This window comes from Sinocyclocheilus grahami, unplaced genomic scaffold (assembly GCF_001515645.1).
Source record: "Sinocyclocheilus grahami isolate Dianchi unplaced genomic scaffold, SAMN03320097.WGS_v1.1 scaffold591.1, whole genome shotgun sequence".
Lineage (NCBI taxonomy): Eukaryota > Metazoa > Chordata > Actinopteri > Cypriniformes > Cyprinidae > Sinocyclocheilus > Sinocyclocheilus grahami.
The window spans coordinates 444,564-454,403 of record NW_015505770.1 but is presented as its reverse complement, the minus strand read 5'-3'; positions in this window follow the sequence as shown (position 1 = coordinate 454,403).

The following is a 9,840-nucleotide window of genomic DNA, read 5'->3' as shown; positions in this document are numbered from 1 at the left end:
CTTATCACTCTGTATTTACAGGATTTCACTGTCCACTCTGTTCAAATGTGGATGAATGGCTACACATAGATGTGTGCACACACTGTCAGAGCTGTGTGAGATCACTACCATACTGCTTTTGTGGGGGTGTTAATTTTTTCCCCCATAGGTTTTTAACATTCTAAAAGCTCCTTATTCCAAAGAATACTACAAGCTAGTCAGTGTATTCAGTAGGTGTAATGTATTCTAAGTTGCTTCAGAAGTATTGCAAGTATTGCAAGTATTACGTACAACAATAAAACAGTGCATTGACATAAAAAAGGAAATTTACTTTTGGTACTTAAGTACTTTTAAAAGCAAGTACTTCTGCACTTATACTTAAGTAAAAATCTGTCTTTACAACTTTTACTTGTAATGGAGTAATATTTGACCAGCAGTATCTGTACTTTCACTCAAGTAATGGAGTCGAGTACTTTGTCCACCTCTGCTTGTATACAGTACAATTGGTTGAGAGAAAAAATATGTGACAGTTGTCAATGGAAACCAAAACCACCAACTCATTTAGGGCTGGATTCAAAATCACATTGATAATCAAAGTAAAAAAATAAAAAATTAGAGGCTGATTGAACTTGCATGAGTTTCATTAAAGCAACTCAACTTGTACTGCAAGTCAGTAGTGTGTATGGCCCCCATGTGCCTGTATGCACAGCAGACAATGTCTAGGCAACCTCCTGATGAGATGGTGTCCTTGGGGATCTCCTGCCAGACATGAATCAAGGCATCAGTGAGCTCCTAGACAGTCTATGGTGCTACTTGGCAGCTTTGGAGCTTTCGATAAGGAACATCCCAAAGGTTTTCAATTGGATTCAAGGTGGGGGAATGTGATGGCCAGTCATTGGCATCAATGCCTTTGACATCCAGAAACTGCCTACAAACTCTGGCAACTCAAGGCTGGGCAATGGCATACACCAAGAGCAGCCCAGGGCCCACTCTGCACCAATGTAAGGTCTGACAGTAGCTCTGAGAATTTCATCCTGGTACCTAACAGCAGTAAGGCGACCGTTGGCTAGCACTTGGAGATTTGTGCGACCCTTCAAGGATATTCCCATCCAGACCCTCACTGACCCACTACCAAAACGGTCATGCTGGATGATGTTGCAGCCAGCATAACATTCTCCATGACATCTCTAAACTCTTTCATGTCTGTCACATGCATTTAGTGTGAACCTGCTCTCATCCGTGAAGAGAACGGTGCACCAGTGACAGACCTGACAATTCTGCTGTTCTCTGGCAAATGATAATCGAGTTGTTGGGCTGTGAGCACAGGTCCCACTACAGGATATTGGGCCTTCATGACACAATCATAAAGACTGTTTCTGACAGTTTGGTCAGAAACACGCACACCAATAGCCTGCTGCAGGTAATTTTGGAGGGCTCTGACAGTGCTCCTCCAAACCTCCTTGTGATGGCACATATGGATGTGTCATGCTGGAGGAGCTGGACTAACTGTGAAACCTGATTGGGTTTCAGGTACTGCCTCATGCTTCTAAGAAGTGAGAAGAAACCTATCAAAACACAAATTTAGAGACGAATCAAATGTAATTTCTTGCATAAATGAATGTGTTTATTTATCTGTTGTGCTCATCTGTTTCACATGCCTCTTGCTGTTCTGACAAGCTATTGAAATGTAAATATGCACATAAGAGTAATGGAATTTATTTGTTTTTCAAATATGTGTTTTTCTGTACAGTAAGTGACATTACTGACAGATATTCCTTCTTACACAGTGCACTTATTCAACTAGTCAACAATGAAATTAATATAAGCCAGAATGGCCTGTGACACTGCAAATTCCCTATAAATATAGATGCAATATAAAACTGACAGCAATTCTATGAGAGAAGCTTATGGTAGAGAAATTAACATTCAATTCATGGGCAACAGCTCTGGTGGACATTCCTGCAGTCAGCATGCCAACGGCACGCTCCCTCAAAACTTGCGACATCTGTGGCATTGTGCTGTGTGATAAAACTGCACATTTTAGAGTGGCCTTTTATTGTGGCCAGCCTAATGGTGCGTTCACACCAAACACGAATTTAATTATTCGCACAAGTAGATTACATACAAAGTCATTGCAAAGACACGAATAGAGGCGAATTCGCGACAGGTGTGTGTGTGTTCACGGTGTGTGTGTTCACTGCTGTGTGTGTGCACTTTGGATGGGTTAAATGCAGAGCACTAATTCCTAGTATGGCTCACCATACTTGGCCACATGTCACGTCACTTTTACTTTCGTCACTTTCAGTTTGGCCAATTTCACCTTTGTTACCCCAACTATTAATTCTAGGTTTAGCCAATTTGTATTTAGTTTGCATAACTCATAATTATAAGTTTATTCAACAAAATGCTTAGTTTAAACAACTCATTATGAGTAAATGTTTTATGTTCTTTCAACTTGAATTTAGTTTGGCACAACTTTCTCATCTAGTTGGGCTTACTAAAAACTTGTTGGTTATACAAGATATAAAGTCGATTCCGCTTCACCTTTGTTACCCCAACTATTAATTCTAGGTTTAAGGAACTCCAATATATGTGTAAACAAATGTTTTTTAGCTTATTGAACACAACATTTTAAGGCAGCCAGGTTGCAAATTATTTTAAGTTGAATCAACTTTTCTTTTTTTCTTACAGTGTAGATGGGCAGTATTTGAAATACAAAATACTATTTTGTTTTTAAATACCCCTTTGCATTTAAATACATTTAATCTTAGTATTTTTTAAATACATAAGGTACTTTGCCAATCAACCTCCTTATTAGACTGCTGATTTCCTGCAGGGATGGGCAGTATTTCAAATACATCTATTTGAAATACTATTTTGTATTTAAATACATTTGGAAAAATTCTAATGTATTTTGTATTTAAATACATTTAATCTTAGTATTTTTATATTTAGTATTTTTGTATACTTTTTGATCCAGGAAATCGGCAGTCTAATTAAGAGGTTGATTCTGCTGAGTCCAGTTGTGGCCAGTTCGTTTTGTCAGGGATTCTATGAGAGAGGACTCAAATGCAGAATGAGTGATCGACGGTTTAATAACAATACTGCTGATAAGACAAGAGAAGGTGAAGAGGGGGTGAATACAGTCCAAACAATAAGCAGGGAAGAGGCTCGTAGACAGGCAGGCTGAGAGAGAGGCCGCTGAGTACAGCCCTGGATGGCAGTAGGCTGGTGAGCAGTAGTGGCAGTGCAGAGGGAGGCCGGAGGTTAGCAGAGATCTAACTGGATGGTGAAATTGTGATGAAACGATGGGTTTGATGGAACCACAAGCAGTTCTGTCTTGGCAAGGTTGTAGGCCTGTCACATTTTTTTTTTCAAATTTCGAATATTCGTTTAATTTAAAAAGGCACATTCGAATGCAAAAACCGTGCATTAAAATTTTTTGTGTGTCAAGAGCCGTGCGACACATGATGATGACGTAACTGACATGGTTTGTTGTTAGTTTGTTATCCAGTACAGCATGGTGCGGGTGCATTGTTAATTTGAAAAAATGGCAGAAAAAGTTGGAGAGAATCTTGCTTATGCAGTTTTCTCAAGAGTGTCATGACGAGGGGCCTGCATTAAAGCAGTCCAGGGTAACTTCGTTTTGCACACAAGAAGAAATCACCCAAAAACTTACTGAATTCATCTGCAAAGACATACGCCCGATAAGTATCGTGGATGGCGAAGGCTTTCAAAACTTTGTTCAAGCACTCAACCCACGGTATAATTTGCCTTCTCAGGGTACAGTGAGCAATCAAATTGCTAAGCTTTATGATAGCACTGCCAAGAGTGTAAAAGCCTCACTGAACAATCGATATGTGGCCTTGACAACAGATGGATGGACTTATCTACACACTAACGCATATGTGACAGTCACTGCACATTTTATATCAGATGACTGGGAAATCAAAAACTATGTACTAAAAACAGAGCTGAGAAAAAAGCATAACAAAATCAAACTGGAGTCTGTGATATCAGTGACTACTGATAATGCTGGGAATTACGTGAAGGCAGTTGAGAGCCATATGAAAAGAGTCAACATTCTCTGTTTGGCACACATGAATACACACATAAATGTAGCTGTATGTAAGGGGCTTCGTGGTGTTCGAGCTATCGAAAAGGGGATTAGCAAACTCAAGATGACCGCTGCTCATTTCAGCAAGTCAGCTGTTGATAGCTACCTGCTCGAGAAGAAACAAAAACTGCTTGAAGTTAAATCGGACAAACTCATCAATGACTGCCCGACCCGATGGAACAGCACATATGACATGATTGCTCGAGCCCTGGAGCAGCAAGCACCTGTGGCCGCTGTAATCTTTGAAAAGAAGCTGTCTCATCTGCAGCTGAGTACAAGTGAATGGGTTCTGATAGAAAATATTTTTAGAATCTCTGTTATTTTTGTATCATTGAGATACTGTACTATTATAGTTTATACCAATATTTTGAATTAGTTGTTGGTGTCATTTTAATTTTAGTTATAGTAAAAAAAAGATAAACTAAATGAAAATTATTAATTTTGCCATGGCTGGCTGAAATAGAATATATATATATACAGTGGGGGAAAAAAGTATTTAGTCAGCCACCAATTGTGCAAGTTCTCGTGTTTATTTACAGGTTTAGAATGTTCTTCAACCTTTCAAGACTGCCACAGAGGCATTGTTAACAGACAAATACCCGACTGCGTCTGTTGTCCTTCCTTTACAGCAAGAAACCTTGGAGTTATGATTGATGATCAGCTGACTTTCTCAGACCACATTGCTAAAACTGACCGGTTCTGCAGATTTGCTTTATTCAACATCAAGAAGATCAGGCCCTTTCTTTCGGATCATGCTTCATGACTCCTTGTTCAAGCTATTGTTCTGTCCAGGCTGGACTATTGCAATGCTCTCTTGGCAGGTCTTCCAGCCAGTTCTATCAAACCTTTACAATTAATCCAGAACGTGGCAGCAAGATTAATTTTTAAAGAGCGGAAAAAAATACACGTCACACCTCTGTTTATAAATTTGCACTGGCTACCAATAACAACAAACTCCAGCTGGTCCAAAATGCAGCAGCTAGAGTTCTTACTAGAACCAGGAAGTATGACCATATTAGCCTGGTTCTGTCAACACTGCACTGGCTACCTATTAAACATCATATAGATTTTAAAATCTTGCTTATTACTTATAAAGCCCTGAATGGTTTAGCACCTCAGTATATGAACGAGCTCTTGTTACATTATAGTCCTCCACGTCCGCTGCGTTCTCAAAACTCTGGCCATTTGATAATACCTAGAATATCAAAATCAACTGCCGGAGACCAGAACAACTAGATGAGCCCCAGATACAGATCCCCTGTTAAGACCTTGTCTCAGACAAGAACACAGGTCCAGATGAGTCCTCTGCACAATGTGACTTTGCTGCAGCCTGAAATTGAACTGCTGGTTTTTTCTGGCCAGAGGAGAACTGGCCCCCCGACTGAGCCTGGTTCCTCCCAAGGTTTTTTCTCCATTCTGTCACCGTTGGAGTTTTGGTTCCTTGCCGCTGTCGCCTCTGGCTTTCTTAGTTGGGGACACTTCATTTCCAGCGATATCGTTGACTTGATTGCACAGAGACTATTTAAACTGAACTGAGCTGGAGGATGACATCACTGAATTCAATGATGAACTGCCTTTAACTGAAAAATGAGTGTTTACTATTGTCATTTTGCATTATTGACATTATTTTCCTAATTAATGCTGTTCAGTTGCTTTGACACAATCTGTATTGTTAAACGCGCTATATAAATAAAGGTGACTTGACTTGACGAATAGCTGCGCGCATACAATTCAAGGCATTAATGTTTGCCTACAAAACCAACACTGGCTCTGCACCCCTTTACCTAAATTCATTACTTCAGACATATGTGCCCTCTAGAAGCTTGCGTTCTGCAAGTGAATGTCGCTTTAGGGTGCCATCCCAAAGAGGCACAAAATCACTTTCACTGACTTTTAAAGTAACTGTTCCCTCCTGGTGGAATGATCTGCCCAACTCAATCCGAGCAGTCGAGTCCTTTTCCATCTTCAAGAATCAGCTAAAAACACATCTCTTCCATCTTTATTTGACCCTCTAACTCTAGCACTCTCTATCTTAATTCTATTCTTAAAAAAAACAACACTAGCTCTCTAATCTTTTTGTATTCTGTCTGTTTTATTTTTATTTATTATACAATTAACAAAAGCAAAAAAAGGCCTCTAACACTAGTTTGCTCTATTCTTTTTCTATTCTATCGGTTTTCTTTTTATTATATAAGTAAAAAAAAACTTGCTACGTGTACTGCATTAAGCTAACTGAGACTTGTTATAGCACTTGCATATCATTGCTCTTTTGTTGATTTTGATTGTTTCCATTGTCTTCATTTGTAAGTCGCTTTGGATAAAAGTGTCTGCTAAATAACTAAATGTAAATGTAAATACATTTTAAAAACTTGCTGATTACTTATAAAGCCTTGAATGGTTTACCTCCTCAATACTTCAGCTAGCTCATATCGCATTATTGTCCTTCACATTCGCTGTGATCTCAAAACTCTGGCCGTTTGATAAACCCTAGAATAACAAGATCAACTGCAGGTGGCAGATCCTTTTCCTATTAAGCACCCACACTCTGGAACAATCTACCTAGCATTGTTCGGAAGGCAGACACAATCAGTTTAAATCTAGATTAAAGACCCTTCTCTTTTAAACTAGCATACACATAATACACTGTCGAATTTCTATAATTCAAATACGTTAAAGGATTGTTAGGCTGTATTAATTAGTTCAACTGGAACCGGGAACACTTCCCATAACATCCGTTGTACTTGCTACATCATAAGAAGAATGGCATATATGCTAATATTAGCCTATTTCATTCTTATTCTGACGTCACCATAGCCATATGGATCCAGATCAGATGGTCACCGTAGCACCCAGATTCAGTCCATATCCAGACCAGATGGTGGATCAGCACCTAGAGACAATCTCTACAGCACTGAATGTCAGCGGAGACCAGATGAGCCCCAGAGATAGATCCCTTGCGAAGACCTCGTCACTTTGACAACCATCGTCACACGACCACGAGAAGCCTGGAATTAAACCATGCCATGCTGGTTTCGTCAAGCCAGAGGCTTTGTCCTCTTACATTATTGACAATCTATTTTCCTGTTTGACACTGTAAACCTGCTTTGACAATCAGTATTGTATAAAGCACTATACAAATAAAGGTGACTTGACTTGACAAATGTGTACAAATTAATGGCTTTTGTGATGAGAATACATTTTCATAAGGGCAGTATCTATAGATATGTACAAACTGATTCTGTTGTATTAATCATTTTGTGATGATATAAGCATAAACATCAGTGCTAAATGTCTAAAAGGTTTTTGTGTGTGTGTGTGTGTGTGTGACATGGACTAACTACCTCTGCAGTGGACTCCACAGAGCTGCCTTTCAAACACACTACAGTTCAGTTTGGTTCATGGTTTTAGGGTCACGGTTTGATATGTGCTATGTTCAGGGAAAAAAGGACTATGGTCAAATAAAAATAAATAAAATAATAATCAATTAATCAAACTACAAGCAACAGCACAATTAAATACAATAGAGCAAAGATACAAATAAAATTAGTGTTTCAGTTGTTTAACAGTAATTTTCATGCACATAAATTTAAAAGTAAACAAATGTAAAATAAAATTCGAGTGAATTGAATGATTTCCTTTTGTTGTCGAACATTAAAACCGTACCGAGAGTACTGCAATGCGTATTGTGAGTGGTGTATTGTGGTTTTTCGGTTTGGTTTGAATATCGTTACACCCCTAGTTATCTAACATCCCAACGCTGCCCACACTGGGAGTGACGTTTAAGTAAATATGTAAATGTGCTGTGCATTTTCCTTTCAATAAGAAAATAAAAATGTGCAGTGAGAAAACAGTGATTAAGAAAGCATCTGTTCATGGCGACGTAGATACAATATGTTTGAACAAACTCTGCAAATCACCATTCCAGTCAAGTCATGTCATGTCATGTTTATTTAGCCTATATAGCAGTTTATACCAGATTGCTTTAAATTAAGCAGCCTTACAGTATTAAACATGAGAAAGCAGCAACAGTGTTGCCTTCAGTTAGAATTAGAACTTGCATCCCAATGAGTTCATGTTTTTACTCGCATCTGCCCTCGAAGGACTGAACAGAAGAAATGAACTTCAGAAAATTTTCACATCAAGGCAGAACACCAGAGCACACTTACCTATTACATACAAGGTGCTTACTAGCCCAAGCAGACTTTTCCTGAAACTTTACTTTGGCAAGCTGATTTGAACTCCTGAAATTAACTCAAAACAAACTTAATTTTGGCCTGATTTTGTTTGAAATTTTATCACATCATATGATGATGACACAATTGTGATCGATGATCAGTTAAGCTTCACAGACCATATTGCTACAACGGCCCGGTCCTGCGGATTTGCCTTATACAACATTAGGAGGATAAGACCCTTCCTATGAGAGCAGGCCGCACAACTCCTTGTCCAAGCTCTTGTTCTCTCCAGACTGGACTATTGTAATGCTCTCTTGGAGGGCCTTCCGGCATGTACTATCAAGCCTTTGCAACTGATCCAGAATGCAGCAGCGAGAGTGGTCTTCAATAAGCCGAAGAAAGCCCACGTCATACCTCTCTTCATCAGTTTGCACAGGCTGCCAATAGCTGCTCACATCAAATTCAAGGTACTGATGTTTGCCTACAAGACAACCACTGGGGCTGCACCTAAACCTAAACCTAAACTCCCTCCAGAAGCTTGTGTTGTGCAAGTGAATGATGCATTGTGGTGCCATCCCAAAGAGGCACATAATCACTTTCACAGATGTTTTCCTGGACTGTTCCCAGCTGGTGGAATGACCTGCCTATCTCAGTTCGAGCAGTTTAGTCTTGCACCTGACCAATTAATACTAGCACTTACCTATTCTATTCATTGTCATTTATTTAAAATAAAAAAACACCTGAGACTTGTCACAGCACTCGTATACTGTTGCTCTCTTATTGGTCTGATTGATTCTATTGTTCTCCTCATTTGTAAGTCACTTTGGATAAAAGTGTCTGCTAAATGATTAAATGAAAATGTAAATGTAAATGAATGGTCCTCTCCCCTCCTCATACTGTATGAGGTCAAGAAGCACATGTGCCAGGGCATAAACTATCTTATAGACATTACAAGCTGCTCTCAACTCTGACACGTCAGTGTATGGTGTGTTTGTGGTGCTCAGATCTTCCTGTCCTGTACACACTGTTTTCACTTGCTCTCAATCTGTCTCTTTATCTTCAGTTTCAAAACTGCACCCAAACATGTTCTCCCAGAGGATCCTTATGCAACACGTGTCGCGGCGCAAGTGCAGTCCTCACTCTCACCTAGTGACCAACAAAGAGGAGCATGAAGAGGGTGCACTGTTTAAGATTTTTGGACCAGTTAACAGAAGATTAAACTCGCTCAAGAGACAGGTGTGACAACAAGGAGGCAAGGAAAACTACCCTACACTAGTTTTAAGAACAGGTAAGACATATTGAAAAAGACAAAACCGTCAAATTTGAAACAGCATCACAACTTTACAAAAAAAAAAAGTAATGTCTTGTCCCAACAATTTAGAATTCGTTTTTTTTCTTTGTGTGTTGATTCTATTTAGTTATTTTACTAATTTGTTAGTTATTTTAATTCATTAACTAATTTTCTTCTTCTTTTGATATATTTAGGTTTAAGCTTACAAATTTAACTACCCTTTGCCTGCTAATGTGTGTATATAATTATTATCCCCCCCCCCCCCCCCCCCCCTTCAC